This window comes from Pseudophryne corroboree, chromosome 4 (assembly GCF_028390025.1).
Source record: "Pseudophryne corroboree isolate aPseCor3 chromosome 4, aPseCor3.hap2, whole genome shotgun sequence".
Lineage (NCBI taxonomy): Eukaryota > Metazoa > Chordata > Amphibia > Anura > Myobatrachidae > Pseudophryne > Pseudophryne corroboree.
In genome coordinates this window covers 16,195,846-16,210,944 of record NC_086447.1, presented here as the reverse complement: position 1 = coordinate 16,210,944, position 15,099 = coordinate 16,195,846, and the positions used below count along the sequence as shown (strand labels likewise).

General features: G+C 36.6%; 10 non-coding genes across 10 annotated transcripts; 9 read left to right on the top strand and 1 right to left on the bottom strand.

Annotated features, from left to right (window-relative positions):
- The first annotated feature begins 7 nt into the window (after nt 1–7).
- Nucleotides 8–81, top strand: TRNAN-GUU (transfer RNA asparagine (anticodon GUU)). The gene has a single exon. It is a non-coding gene; the product is annotated as a tRNA-Asn (tRNA).
- Nucleotides 82–1,175: 1,094 nt separating this feature from the next.
- Nucleotides 1,176–1,249, top strand: TRNAN-GUU (transfer RNA asparagine (anticodon GUU)). Its single transcript has one exon. It is a non-coding gene; the product is annotated as a tRNA-Asn (tRNA).
- Nucleotides 1,250–3,507: 2,258 nt separating this feature from the next.
- Nucleotides 3,508–3,581, top strand: TRNAN-GUU (transfer RNA asparagine (anticodon GUU)). The gene has a single exon. It is a non-coding gene; the product is annotated as a tRNA-Asn (tRNA).
- A 1,096-nt stretch (nt 3,582–4,677) lies between these two features.
- TRNAN-GUU (transfer RNA asparagine (anticodon GUU)) lies at nt 4,678–4,751 on the top strand. The gene has a single exon. It is a non-coding gene; the product is annotated as a tRNA-Asn (tRNA).
- A 1,092-nt stretch (nt 4,752–5,843) lies between these two features.
- Nucleotides 5,844–5,917, top strand: TRNAN-GUU (transfer RNA asparagine (anticodon GUU)). Its single transcript has one exon. It is a non-coding gene; the product is annotated as a tRNA-Asn (tRNA).
- Nucleotides 5,918–7,011: 1,094 nt separating this feature from the next.
- TRNAN-GUU (transfer RNA asparagine (anticodon GUU)) lies at nt 7,012–7,085 on the top strand. The gene has a single exon. It is a non-coding gene; the product is annotated as a tRNA-Asn (tRNA).
- Nucleotides 7,086–8,179: 1,094 nt separating this feature from the next.
- Nucleotides 8,180–8,253, top strand: TRNAN-GUU (transfer RNA asparagine (anticodon GUU)). Its single transcript has one exon. It is a non-coding gene; the product is annotated as a tRNA-Asn (tRNA).
- A 3,426-nt stretch (nt 8,254–11,679) lies between these two features.
- Nucleotides 11,680–11,753, top strand: TRNAN-GUU (transfer RNA asparagine (anticodon GUU)). Its single transcript has one exon. It is a non-coding gene; the product is annotated as a tRNA-Asn (tRNA).
- A 1,986-nt stretch (nt 11,754–13,739) lies between these two features.
- TRNAM-CAU (transfer RNA methionine (anticodon CAU)) lies at nt 13,740–13,811 on the bottom strand. The gene has a single exon. It is a non-coding gene; the product is annotated as a tRNA-Met (tRNA).
- Nucleotides 13,812–13,997: 186 nt separating this feature from the next.
- Nucleotides 13,998–14,071, top strand: TRNAN-GUU (transfer RNA asparagine (anticodon GUU)). Its single transcript has one exon. It is a non-coding gene; the product is annotated as a tRNA-Asn (tRNA).
- The last annotated feature ends 1,028 nt before the right edge of the window (nt 14,072–15,099 follow it).

Here is a 15,099-nt window from a genome sequence, read left to right as displayed (position 1 = left end):
GCAAGCTGTCTCTGTGGCGCAATCGGTTAGCGCATTCGGCTGTTAACCGAAAGGTTGGTGGTTCAATCCCACCCGGGGACGTAATTGACCTTGTGATCAAATTTTGGTGATCTTTAAGTAGACAAGTCAAAATTTCAAACCACCTCTTATAGTGTAGGGTACCTGGCCTTCTCTGATGCAATCAGAGTCAGATTTGATTAAGTCATTTTATAAAAAACAGGAAGCACAATTTAGCATGGGGTTGCAGAGAAAAAAAATTATGCAGGCAGAGAAATCCAATTGAGTGATTAATCAGCTCTCCATTTTATGGCTTTATTTTTATGCTAACACATTTGCTCTCTGAAAAGTGTCCACAAAGCCAAGTCTCTGATTAACACCTTTGTAGGAATGGTTTTTCACCTATTACTGATTAAAACTTGCTTCATTGGAAAGGCAGCAAGATGCATCCTCATTACAATGTCCACTGAAATAATACAGGTTGACACCAGGAAACATAAACCTCACTGCATCCTTGCTGCTTTCTCAAGTGGGAATCTGTTTAATGTGAAAACCAGGTGATATCTAATCAGCACACAGGTAAGAAGTTAAGAAAATCTTTCTTTAAGGGTGAAGATGTTTCTCACAAAATCGTTGCCCCAATGCATCATTGAAATTCAAAATGGAAAGATGATTTTGAAATATCAATTGTACATTTTGCATTGCTCTTCTGGTGACAATGTAGCTTGTTTTTGTCAATTACCATTTCAGTAATAGGGTAAAGAAAATTAAGTGGATTTCTGAAAAAAAAACAATGCTGTCAATATACTATTAAAACAAATTAAAATGTTAAAAGTTATTGTACTTTAAGTAAAAATAAAAGAGTCAAAATATCAATTCCAGTTTTGGAAGAATTTAATTAACAAAAAAATAAGTGCACATAGCAGAGGATGGTTTCGATCCACCGACCTCTGGGTTATGGGCCCAGCACGCTTCCGCTGCGCCACTCTGCTGCTCATGTAAGTGCCAGAGATCCTGAAGTACTCACTCATCATGTGAAAGTACCAATGTGTTTCTTCGTTGGTCAATGGAAGAAAAATCTTGCAAAACTCTCCAGATTATTGCCTTTTTAACCTTTTTCTAGGAAACTTTCTAGATGAATGCTTTTTAGCCTTTGTTAGTACATGCTTTTGCAAGTTGTCTCTGTGGTGCAATCGGTTAGCGCATTCGGCTGTTAACCGAAAGGCTGGTGGTTCAATACCACCCAGGGACGTAATTGACCTTGTGATCAAATTTTGCTGATCTTTAAGTAGACAAGTCAACATTTCAAACCACCTCTTATAGTGTAGGGTACCTGGCCTTCTCTGATGCAATCAGAGTCAGATTTGATTAAGTCATTTTATAAAAAACAGGAAGCACAATTTAGCATGGGGTTGCAGAGAAAAAAAATTATGCAGGCAGAGAAATCCAATTGAGTGATTAATCAGCTCTCCATTTTATGGCTTTATTTTTATGCTAACACATTTGCTCTCTGAAAAGTGTCCACAAAGCCAAGTCTCTGATTAACACCTTTGTAGGAATGGTTTTTCACCTATTACTGATTAAAACTTGCTTCATTGGAAAGGCAGCAAGATGCATCCTCATTACAATGTCCACTGAAATAATACAGGTTGACACCAGGAAACATAAACCTCACTGCATCCTTGCTGCTTTTTCAAGTGGGAATCTGTTTAATGTGAAAACCAGGTGATATCTAATCAGCACACAGGTAAGAAGTTAAGAAAATCTTTCTTTAAGGGTGAAGATGTTTCTCACAAAATCGTTGCCCCAATGCATCATTGAAATTCAAGCTGGAAAGATGATTTTGAAATATCAATTGTACATTTTGCATTGCTCTTCTGGTGACAATGTAGCTTGTTTTTGTCAATTACCATTTCAGTAATAGGGTAAAGAAAATTAAGTGGATTTCTGAAAGAAAACAATGCTGTCAATACACTAAAACAAATTAAAATGTTAAAAGTTATTGTACTTTAAGTAAAAATAAAAGAGTCAAAATATCAATTCCAGTTTTGGAAGAATTTAATTAACAAAAAAAATAAGTGCACATAGCAGAGGATGGTTTCGATTCACCAACCTCTGGGTTATGTGCCCAGCACGCTTCCGTTGCGCCACTCTGCTGCTCATGTAAGTGTTAGAGATCCTGAAGTACTCACTCATCATGTGAAAGTACCAATGTGTTTCTTCGTTGGTCAATGGAAGAAAAATCTTGCAAAACTCTCCAGATTATTGCCTTTTTAACCTTTTTCTAGGAAACTTTCTAGATGAATGCTTTTAGCCTTTGTCAGTACAAGCTTTTGCAAGCTGTCTCTGTGGCGCAATCGGTTAGCGCATTCGGCTGTTAACCGAAAGCTTGGTGGTTCAATCCCACCCAGGGATGTAATTGACCTTGTGATCAAATTTTGCTGATCTTTAAGTAGACAAGTCAAAATTTCAAACCACCTTTTATGGTGTAAGGTACCTGGCCTTCTCTGATGCAATCAGAGTCATATTTGATTAAGTCATTTTATAAAAAACAGGAAGCACAATTTAGCATTGGGGTTGCAGAGAAAAAAAAATATGCAGGCAGAGAAATCCAATTGAGTGATTAATCAGCTCTCCATTTTATGGCTTTATTTTTATGCTAACACATTTGCTCTCTGAAAAGTGTCCACAAAGCCAAGTCTCAGATTAACACCTTTGTAGGAATGGTTTTTCACCTATTACTGATTAAAACTTGCTTCATTGGAAAGGCAGCAAGATGCATCCTCATTACAATGTCCACTGAAATAATACAGGTTGACACCAGGAAACATAAACCTCACTGCATCCTTGCTGCTTTCTCACGTGGGAATCTGTTTAATGTGAAAACCAGGTGATATCTAATCAGCACACAGGTAAGAAGTTAAGAAAATCTTTCTTTAAGGGTGAAGATGTTTCTCACAAAATCGTTGCCCCAATGCATCATTGAAATTCAAGATGGAAAGATGATTTTGAAATATCAATTGTACATTTTGCATTGCTCTTCTGGTGACAATGTAGCTTGTTTTTGTCAATTACCATTTCAGTAATAGAGTAAAGAAAATTAAGTGGATTTCTGAAAGAAAACAATGCTGTCAATATACTATTAAAACAAATTAAAATGTTAAAAGTTATTGTACTTTAAGTAAAAATAAAAGAGTCAAAATATCAATTCCAGTTTTGGAAGAATTTAATTAACAAAAAAATAAGTGCACATAGCAGAGGATGGTTTCGATCCACCGACCTCTGGGTTATGGGCCCAGCACGCTTCCGCTGCGCCACTCTGCTGCTCATGTAAGTGCCAGAGATCCTGAAGTACTCACTCATCATGTGAAAGTACCAATGTGTTTCTTCGTTGGTCAATGGAAGAAAAATCTTGCAAAACTCTCCAGATTATTGCCTTTTTAACCTTTTTCTAGGAAACTTTCTAGATGAATGCTTTTTAGCCTTTGTCAGTACATGCTTTTGCAAGCTGTCTCTGTGGCGCAATCGGTTAGCGCATTCGGCTGTTAACCGAAAGGTTGGTGGTTCAATCCCACCCGGGGACGTAATTGACCTTGTGATCAAATTTTGCTGATCTTTAAGTAGACAAGTCAAAATTTCAAACCACCTTTTATGGTGTAAGGTACCTGGCCTTCTCTGATGCAATCAGAGTCAGATTTGATTAAGTCATTTTATAAAAAAACAGGAAGCACAATTTAGCATTGGGGTTGCAGAGAAAAAAAAATATGCAGGCAGAGAAATCCAATTGAGTGATTAATCAGCTCTCCATTTTATGGCATTATTTTTATGCTAACACATTTGCTCTCTGAAAAGTGTCCACAAAGCCATGTCTCTGATTAACACCTTTGTAGGAATGGTTTTTCACCTATTACTGATTAAAACTTGCTTCATTGAAAAGGCAGCAAGATGCATCCTCATTACAATGTCCACTGAAATAATACAGGTTGACACCAGGAAACATAAACCTCACTGCATCCTTGCTGCTTTCTCACGTGGGAATCTGTTTAATGTGAAAACCAGGTGATATCTAATCAGCACACAGGTAAGAAGTTAAGAAAATCTTTCTTTAAGGGTGAAGATGTTTCTCACAAAATCGTTGCCCCAATGCATCATTGAAATTCAAGCTGGAAAGATGATTTTGAAATATCAATTGTACATTTTGCATTGCTCTTCTGGTGACAATGTAGCTTGTTTTTGTCAATTACCATTTCAGTAATAGGGTAAAGAAAATTAAGTGGATTTCTGAAAAAAAAACAATGCTGTCAATATACTATTAAAACAAATTAAAATGTTAAAAGTTATTGTACTTTAAGTAAAAATAAAAGAGTCAAAATATCAATTCCAGTTTTGGAAGAATTTAATTAACAAAAAAATAAGTGCACATAGCAGAGGATGGTTTCGATCCACCGACCTCTGGGTTATGGGCCCAGCACGCTTCCGCTGCGCCACTCTGCTGCTCATGTAAGTGCCAGAGATCCTGAAGTACTTACTCATCATGTGAAAGTACCAATGTGTTTCTTCGTTGGTCAATGGAAGAAAAATCTTGCAAAACTCTCCAGATTATTGCCTTTTTAACCTTTTTCTAGGAAACTTTCTAGATGAATGCTTTTTAGCCTTTGTTAGTACATGCTTTTGCAAGTTGTCTCTGTGGTGCAATCGGTTAGCGCATTCGGCTGTTAACCGAAAGGCTGGTGGTTCAATACCACCCAGGGACGTAATTAACCTTGTGATCAAATTTTGCTGATCTTTAAGTAGACAAGTCAAAATTTCAAACCACCTCTTATAGTGTAGGGTACCTGGCCTTCTCTGATGCAATCAGAGTCAGATTTGATTAAGTCATTTTATAAAAAACAGGAAGCACAATTTAGCATGGGGTTGCAGAGAAAAAAAATTATGCAGGCAGAGAAATCCAATTGAGTGATTAATCAGCTCTCCATTTTATGGCTTTATTTTTATGCTAACACATTTGCTCTCTGAAAAGTGTCCACAAAGCCAAGTCTCTGATTAACACCTTTGTAGGAATGGTTTTTCACCTATTACTGATTAAAACTTGCTTCATTGGAAAGGCAGCAAGATGCATCCTCATTACAATGTCCACTGAAATAATACAGGTTGACACCAGGAAACATAAACCTCACTGCATCCTTGCTGCTTTCTCAAGTGGGAATCTGTTTAATGTGAAAACCAGGTGATATCTAATCAGCACACAGGTAAGAAGTTAAGAAAATCTTTCTTTAAGGGTGAAGATGTTTCTCACAAAATTGTTGCCCCAATGCATCATTGAAATTCAAGATGGAAAGATGATTTTGAAATATCAATTGTACATTTTGCATTGCTCTTCTGGTGACAATGTAGCTTGTTTTTGTCAATTACCATTTCAGTAATAGGGTAAAGAAAATTAAGTGGATTTCTGAAAGAAAACAATGCTGTCAATATACTATTAAAACAAATTAAAATGTTAAAAGTTATTGTACTTTAAGTAAAAATAAAAGAGTCAAAATATCAATTCCAGTTTTGGAAGAATTTAATTAACAAAAAAATAAGTGCACATAGCAAAGGATGGTTTCGATCCACCGACCTCTGGGTTATGGGCCCAGCACGCTTCCGCTGCGCCACTCTGCTGCTCATGTAAGTGTCAGAGATCCTGAAGTACTCACTCATCATGTGAAAGTACCAATGTGTTTCTTCGTTGGTCAATGGAAGAAAAATCTTGCAAAACTCTCCAGATTATTGCCTTTTTAACCTTTTTCTAGGAAACTTCTAGATGAATGCTTTTTAGCCTTTGTCAGTACATGATTTTGCAAGCTGTCTCTGTGGCGCAATCGGTTAGCGCATTCGGCTGTTAACCGAAAGGTTGGTGGTTCAATCCCACCCGGGGACGTAATTGACCTTGTGATCAAATTTTGCTGATCTTTAAGTAGACAAGTCAAAATTTCAAACCACTTTTTATGGTGTAAGGTACCTGGCCTTCTCTGATGCAATCAGAGTCAGATTTGATTAAGTCATTTTATAAAAAACAGGAAGCACAATTTAGCATTGGGGTTGCAGAGAAAAAAAAATATGCAGGCAGAGAAATCCAATTGAGTGATTAATCAGCTCTCCATTTTATGGCTTTATTTTTATGCTAACACATTTGCTCTCTGAAAAGTGTCCACAAAGCCAAGTCTCTGATTAACACCTTTGTAGGAATGGTTTTTCACCTATTACTGATTAAAACTTGCTTCATTGAAAAGGCAGCAAGATGCATCCTCATTACAATGTCCACTGAAATAATACAGGTTGACACCAGGAAACATAAACCTCACTGCATCCTTGCTGCTTTCTCACGTGGGAATCTGTTTAATGTGAAAACCAGGTGATATCTAATCAGCACACAGGTAATAAGTTAAGAAAATCTTTCTTTAAGGGTGAAGATGTTTCTCACAAAATCGTTGCCCCAATGCATCATTGAAATTCAAGCTGGAAAGATGATTTTGAAATATCAATTGTACATTTTGCATTGCTCTTCTGGTGACAATGTAGCTTGTTTTTGTCAATTACCATTTCAGTAATAGGGTAAAGAAAATTAAGTGGATTTCTGAAAGAAAACAATGCTGTCAATATACTATTAAAACAAATTAAAATGTTAAAAGTTATTGTACTTTAAGTAAAAATAAAAGAGTCAAAATATCAATTCCAGTTTTGGAAGAATTTAATTAACAAAAAAATAAGTGCACATAGCAGAGGATGGTTTCGATCCACCGGCCTCTGGGTTATGGGCCCAGCACGCTTTCGCTGCGCCACTCTGCTGCTCATGTAAGTGTCAAAGATCCTGAAGTACTCACTCATCATATGAAAGTACCAATGTGTTTCTTCGTTGGTCAATGGAAGAAAAATCTTGCAAAACTCTCCAGATTATTGCCTTTTTAAACTTTTTCTAGGAAACTTTCTAGATGAATGCTTTTTAGCCTTTGTCAGTACATGCTTTTGCAAGCTGTCTCTGTGGCGCAATCGGTTAGCGCATTCGGCTGTTAACCGAAAGGTTGGTGGTTCAATCCCACCCGGGGACGTAATTGACCTTGTGATCAAATTTTGGTGATCTTTAAGTAGACAAGTCAAAATTTCAAACCACCTCTTATAGTGTAGGGTACCTGGCCTTCTCTGATGCAATCAGAGTCAGATTTGATTAAGTCATTTTATAAAAAACAGGAAGCACAATTTAGCATGGGGTTGCAGAGAAAAAAAATTATGCAGGCAGAGAAATCCAATTGAGTGATTAATCAGCTCTCCATTTTATGGCTTTATTTTTATGCTAACACATTTGCTCTCTGAAAAGTGTCCACAAAGCCAAGTCTCTGATTAACACCTTTGTAGGAATGGTTTTTCACCTATTACTGATTAAAACTTGCTTCATTGGAAAGGCAGCAAGATGCATCCTCATTACAATGTCCACTGAAATAATACAGGTTGACACCAGGAAACATAAACCTCACTGCATCCTTGCTGCTTTCTCAAGTGGGAATCTGTTTAATGTGAAAACCAGGTGATATCTAATCAGCACACAGGTAAGAAGTTAAGAAAATCTTTCTTTAAGGGTGAAGATGTTTCTCACAAAATCGTTGCCCCAATGCATCATTGAAATTCAAAATGGAAAGATGATTTTGAAATATCAATTGTACATTTTGCATTGCTCTTCTGGTGACAATGTAGCTTGTTTTTGTCAATTACCATTTCAGTAATAGGGTAAAGAAAATTAAGTGGATTTCTGAAAAAAAAACAATGCTGTCAATATACTATTAAAACAAATTAAAATGTTAAAAGTTATTGTACTTTAAGTAAAAATAAAAGAGTCAAAATATCAATTCCAGTTTTGGAAGAATTTAATTAACAAAAAAATAAGTGCACATAGCAGAGGATGGTTTCGATCCACCGACCTCTGGGTTATGGGCCCAGCACGCTTCCGCTGCGCCACTCTGCTGCTCATGTAAGTGCCAGAGATCCTGAAGTACTCACTCATCATGTGAAAGTACCAATGTGTTTCTTCGTTGGTCAATGGAAGAAAAATCTTGCAAAACTCTCCAGATTATTGCCTTTTTAACCTTTTTCTAGGAAACTTTCTAGATGAATGCTTTTTAGCCTTTGTTAGTACATGCTTTTGCAAGTTGTCTCTGTGGTGCAATCGGTTAGCGCATTCGGCTGTTAACCGAAAGGCTGGTGGTTCAATACCACCCAGGGACGTAATTGACCTTGTGATCAAATTTTGCTGATCTTTAAGTAGACAAGTCAACATTTCAAACCACCTCTTATAGTGTAGGGTACCTGGCCTTCTCTGATGCAATCAGAGTCAGATTTGATTAAGTCATTTTATAAAAAACAGGAAGCACAATTTAGCATGGGGTTGCAGAGAAAAAAAATTATGCAGGCAGAGAAATCCAATTGAGTGATTAATCAGCTCTCCATTTTATGGCTTTATTTTTATGCTAACACATTTGCTCTCTGAAAAGTGTCCACAAAGCCAAGTCTCTGATTAACACCTTTGTAGGAATGGTTTTTCACCTATTACTGATTAAAACTTGCTTCATTGGAAAGGCAGCAAGATGCATCCTCATTACAATGTCCACTGAAATAATACAGGTTGACACCAGGAAACATAAACCTCACTGCATCCTTGCTGCTTTTTCAAGTGGGAATCTGTTTAATGTGAAAACCAGGTGATATCTAATCAGCACACAGGTAAGAAGTTAAGAAAATCTTTCTTTAAGGGTGAAGATGTTTCTCACAAAATCGTTGCCCCAATGCATCATTGAAATTCAAGATGGAAAGATGATTTTGAAATATCAATTGTACATTTTGCATTGCTCTTCTGGTGACAATGTAGCTTGTTTTTGTCAATTACCATTTCAGTAATAGGGTAAAGAAAATTAAGTGGATTTCTGAAAGAAAACAATGCTGTCAATATACTATTAAAACAAATTAAAATGTTAAAAGTTATTGTACTTTAAGTAAAAATAAAAGAGTCAAAATATCAATTCCAGTTTTGGAAGAATTTAATTAACAAAAAAATAAGTGCACATAACAGAGGATGGTTTCGATCCACCGACCTCAGGGTTATGGGCCCAGCACGCTTCCGCTGCGCCACTCTGCTGCTCATGTAAGTGCCAGAGATCCTGAAGTACTCACTCATCATGTGAAAGTACCAATGTGTTTCTTCGTTGGTCAATGGAAGAAAAATCTTGCAAAACTCTCCAGATTATTGCCTTTTTAACCTTTTTCTAGGAAACTTTCTAGATGAATGCTTTTTAGCCTTTGTTAGTACATGCTTTTGCAAGTTGTCTCTGTGGTGCAATCGGTTAGAGCATTTGGCTGTTAACCGAAAGGCTGGTGGTTCAATACCACCCAGGGACGTAATTGACCTTGTGATCAAATTTTGCTGATCTTTAAGTAGACAAGTCAAAATTTCAAACCACCTCTTATAGTGTAGGGTACCTGGCCTTCTCTGATGCAATCAGAGTCAGATTTGATTAAGTCATTTTATAAAAAACAGGAAGCACAATTTAGCATGGGGTTGCAGAGAAAAAAAATTATGCAGGCAGAGAAATCCAATTGAGTGATTAATCAGCTCTCCATTTTATGGCTTTATTTTTATGCTAACACATTTGCTCTTTGAAAAGTGTCCACAAAGCCAAGTCTCTGATTAACACCTTTGTAGGAATGGTTTTTCACCTATTACTGATTAAAACTTGCTTCATTGGAAAGGCAGCAAGATGCATCCTCATTACAATGTCCATTGAAATAATACAGGTTGACACCAGGAAACATAAACCTCACTGCATCCTTGCTGCTTTCTCAAGTGGGAATCTGTTTAATGTGAAAACCAGGTGATATCTAATCAGCACACAGGTAAGAAGTTAAGAAAATCTTTCTTTAAGGGTGAAGATGTTTCTCACAAAATCGTTGCCCCAATGCATCATTGAAATTCAAGCTGGAAAGATGATTTTGAAATATCAATTGTACATTTTGCATTGCTCTTCTGGTGACAATGTAGCTTGTTTTTGTCAATTACCATTTCAGTAATAGGGTAAAGAAAATTAAGTGGATTTCTGAAAGAAAACAATGCTGTCAATACACTAAAACAAATTAAAATGTTAAAAGTTATTGTACTTTAAGTAAAAATAAAAGAGTCAAAATATCAATTCCAGTTTTGGAAGAATTTAATTAACAAAAAAAATAAGTGCACATAGCAGAGGATGGTTTCGATCCACCAACCTCTGGGTTATGTGCCCAGCACGCTTCCGTTGCGCCACTCTGCTGCTCATGTAAGTGTCAGAGATCCTGAAGTACTCACTCATCATGTGAAAGTACCAATGTGTTTCTTCGTTGGTCAATGGAAGAAAAATCTTGCAAAACTCTCCAGATTATTGCCTTTTTAACCTTTTTCTAGGAAACTTTCTAGATGAATGCTTTTTAGCCTTTGTCAGTACATGCTTTTGCAAGCTGTCTCTGTGGCGCAATCGGTTAGCGCATTCGGCTGTTAACCGAAAGCTTGGTGGTTCAATCCCACCCAGGGATGTAATTGACCTTGTGATCAAATTTTGCTGATCTTTAAGTAGACAAGTCAAAATTTCAAACCACCTTTTATGGTGTAAGGTACCTGGCCTTCTCTGATGCAATCAGAGTCATATTTGATTAAGTCATTTTATAAAAAACAGGAAGCACAATTTAGCATTGGGGTTGCAGAGAAAAAAAAATATGCAGGCAGAGAAATCCAGTTGAGTGATTAATCAGCTCTCCATTTTATGGCTTTATTTTTATGCTAACACATTTGCTCTCTGAAAAGTGTCCACAAAGCCAAGTCTCTGATTAACACCTTTGTAGGAATGGTTTTTCACCTATTACTGATTAAAACTTGCTTCATTGGAAAGGCAGTAAGATGCATCCTCATTACAATGTCCACTGAAATAATACAGGTTGACACCAGGAAACATAAACCTCACTGCATCCTTGCTGCTTTCTCACGTGGGAATCTGTTTAATGTGAAAACCAGGTGATATCTAATCAGCACACAGGTAAGAAGTTAAGAAAATCTTTCTTTAAGGGTGAAGATGTTTCTCACAAAATCGTTGCCCCAATGCATCATTGAAATTCAAGATGGAAAGATGATTTTGAAATATCAATTGTACATTTTGCATTGCTCTTCTGGTGACAATGTAGCTTGTTTTTGTCAATTACCATTTCAGTAATAGGGTAAAGAAAATTAGGTGGATTTCTGAAAGAAAACAATGCTGTCAATATACTATTAAAACAAATTAAAATGTTAAAAGTTATTGTACTTTAAGTAAAAATAAAAGAGTCAAAATATCAATTCCAGTTTTGGAAGAATTTAATTAACAAAAAAATAAGTGCACATAGCAGAGGATGGTTTCGATCCACCGACCTCTGGGTTATGGGCCCAGCACGCTTCCGCTGCGCCACTCTGCTGCTCATGTAAGTGCCAGAGATCCTGAAGTACTCACTCATCATGTGAAAGTACCAATGTGTTTCTTCGTTGGTCAATGGAAGAAAAATCTTGCAAAACTCTCCAGATTATTGCCTTTTTAACCTTTTTCTAGGAAACTTTCTAGATGAATGCTTTTTAGCCTTTGTTAGTACATGCTTTTGCAAGTTGTCTCTGTGGTGCAATCGGTTAGCGCATTCGGCTGTTAACCGAAAGGCTGGTGGTTCAATACCACCCAGGGACGTAATTGACCTTGTGATCAAATTTTGCTGATCTTGAAGTAGACAAGTCAACATTTCAAACCACCTCTTATAGTGTAGGGTACCTGGCCTTCTCTGATGCAATCAGAGTCATATTTGATTAAGTCATTTTATAAAAAACAGGAAGCACAATTTAGCATGGGGTTGCAGAGAAAAAAAATTATGCAGGCAGAGAAATCCAATTGAGTGATTAATCAGCTCTCCATTTTATGGCTTTATTTTTATGCTAACACATTTGCTCTCTGAAAAGTGTCCACAAAGCCAAGTCTCTGATTAACACCTTTGTAGGAATGGTTTTTCACCTATTACTAATTAAAACTTGCTTCATTGGAAAGGCAGCAAGATGCATCCTCATTACAATGTCCACTGAAATAATACAGGTTGACACCAGGAAACATAAACCTCACTGCATCCTTGCTGCTTTCTCAAGTGGGAATCTGTTTAATGTGAAAACCAGGTGATATCTAATCAGCACACAGGTAAGAAGTTAAGAAAATCTTTCTTTAAGGGTGAAGATGTTTCTCACAAAATTGTTGCCCCAATGCATCATTGAAATTCAAGATGGAAAGATGATTTTGAAATATCAATTGTACATTTTGCATTGCTCTTCTGGTGACAATGTAGCTTGTTTTTGTCAATTACCATTTCAGTAATAGGGTAAAGAAAATTAAGTGGATTTCTGAAAGAAAACAATGCTGTCAATATACTATTAAAACAAATTAAAATGTTAAAAGTTATTGTACTTTAAGTAAAAATAAAAGAGTCAAAATATCAATTCCAGTTTTGGAAGAATTTAATTAACAAAAAAATAAGTGCACATAGCAAAGGATGGTTTCGATTCACCGACCTCTGGGTTATGGGCCCAGCACGCTTCCGCTGCGCCACTCTGCTGCTCATGTAAGTGTCAGAGATCCTGAAGAACTCACTCATCATGTGAAAGTACCAATGTGTTTCTTCGTTGGTCAATGGAAGAAAAATCTTGCAAAACTCTCCAGATTATTGCCTTTTTAACCTTTTTCTAGGAAACTTTCTAGATGAATGCTTTTTAGCCTTTGTCAGTACATGCTTTTGCAAGCTGTTTCTGTGGCGCAATCGGTTAGCGCATTTGGCTGTTAACCGAAAGGCTGGTGGTTCAATACCACCCAGGGATGTACTTGACCTTGTGATCAAATTTTGCTGATCTTTAAGTAGACAAGTCAAAATTTCAAACCACCTCTTATAGTGTAGGGTACCAGGCCTTCTCTGATGCAATCAGAGTCAGATTTGATTAAGTCATTTTATAAAAAACAGGAAGCACAATTTAGCATGGGGTTGCAGAGAAAAAAAATTATGCAGGCAGAGAAATCCAATTGAGTGATTAATCAGCTCTCCATTTTATGGCTTTATTTTTATGCTAACACATTTGCTCTCTGAAAAGTGTCCACAAAGCCAAGTCTCTGATTAACACCTTTGTAGGAATGGTTTTTCACCTATTACTGATTAAAACTTGCTTCATTGGAAAGGCAGCAAGATGCATCCTCATTACAATGTCCACTGAAATAATACAGGTTGACACCAGGAAACATAAACCTCACTGCATCCTTGCTGCTTTCTCAAGTGGGAATCTGTTTAATGTGAAAACCAGGTGATATCTAATCAGCACACAGGTAAGAAGTTAAGAAAATCTTTCTTTAAGGGTGAAGATGTTTCTCACAAAATCGTTGCCCCAATGCATCATTGAAATTCAAGATGGAAAGATGATTTTGAAATATCAATTGTACATTTTGCATTGCTCTTCTGGTGACAATGTAGCTTGTTTTTATCAATTACCATTTCAGTAATAGGGTAAAGAAAATTAAGTGGATTTCTGAAAGAAAACAATGCTGTCAATATACTATTAAAACAAATTAAAATGTTAAAAGTTATTGTACTTTAAGTAAAAATAAAAGAGTCAAAATATCAATTCCAGTTTTGGAAGAATTTAATTAACATAGCAAAGGATGGTTTCGATCCACCGACCTCTGGGTTATGGGCCCAGCACGCTTCCACTGCGCCACTCTGCTGCTCATGTAAGTGTCAGAGATCCTAAAGAACTCACTCATCATGTGAAAGTACCAATGTGTTTCTTCGTTGGTCAATGGAAGAAAAATCTTGCAAAACTCTCCAGATTATTGCCTTTTTAACCTTTTTCTAGGAAACTTTCTAGATGAATGCTTTTTAGCCTTTGTCAGTACATGCTTTTGCAAGCTGTCTCTGTGGCGCAATCGGTTAGCGCATTCGGCTGTTAACCGAAAGGTTGGTGGTTCAATCCCACCCGGGGACGTAATTGACCTTGTGATCAAATTTTGGTGATCTTTAAGTAGACAAGTCAAAATTTCAAACCACCTTTTATGGTGTAAGGTACCTGGCCTTCTCTGATGCAATCAGAGTCAGATTTGATTAAGTCATTTTATAAAAAACAGGAAGCACAATTTAGCATTGGGGTTGCAGAGAAAAAAAAATATGCAGGCAGAGAAATCCAATTGAGTGATTAATCAGCTCTCCATTTTATGGCTTTATTTTTATGCTAACACATTTGCTCTCTGAAAAGTGTCCACAAAGCCAAGTCTCTGATTAACACCTTTGTAGGAATGGTTTTTCACCTATTACTGATTAAAACTTGCTTCATTGAAAAGGCAGCAAGATGCATCCTCATTACAATGTCCACTGAAATAATACAGGTTGACACCAGGAAACATAAACCTCACTGCATCCTTGCTTCTTTCTCACGTGGGAATCTGTTTAATGTGAAAACCATGTGATATCTAATCAGCACACAGGTAAGAAGTTAAGAAAATCTTTCTTTAAGGGTGAAGATGTTTCTCACAAAATCGTTGCCCCAATGCATCATTGAAATTCAAGATGGAAAGATGATTTTGAAATATCAATTGTACATTTTGCATTGCTCTTCTGGTGACAATGTAGCTTGTTTTTGTCAATTACCATTTCAGTAATAGGGTAAAGAAAATTAAGTGGATTTCTGAAAGAAAACAATGCTGTCAATATACTATTAAAACAAATTAAAATGTTAAAAGTTATTGTACTTTAAGTAAAAATAAAAGAGTCAAAATATCAATTCCAGTTTTGGAAGAATTTAATTAACAAAAAAATAAGTGCACATAGCAAAGGATGGTTTCGATCCACCGACCTCTGGGTTATGGGCCCAGCACGCTTCCGCTACGCCACTCTGCTGCTCATGTAAGTGTCAGAGATCCTGAAGAACTCACTCATCATGTGAAAGTACCAATGTGTTTCTTCGTTGGTCAATGGAAGAAAAATCTTGCAAAACTCTCCAGATTATTGCCTTTTTAA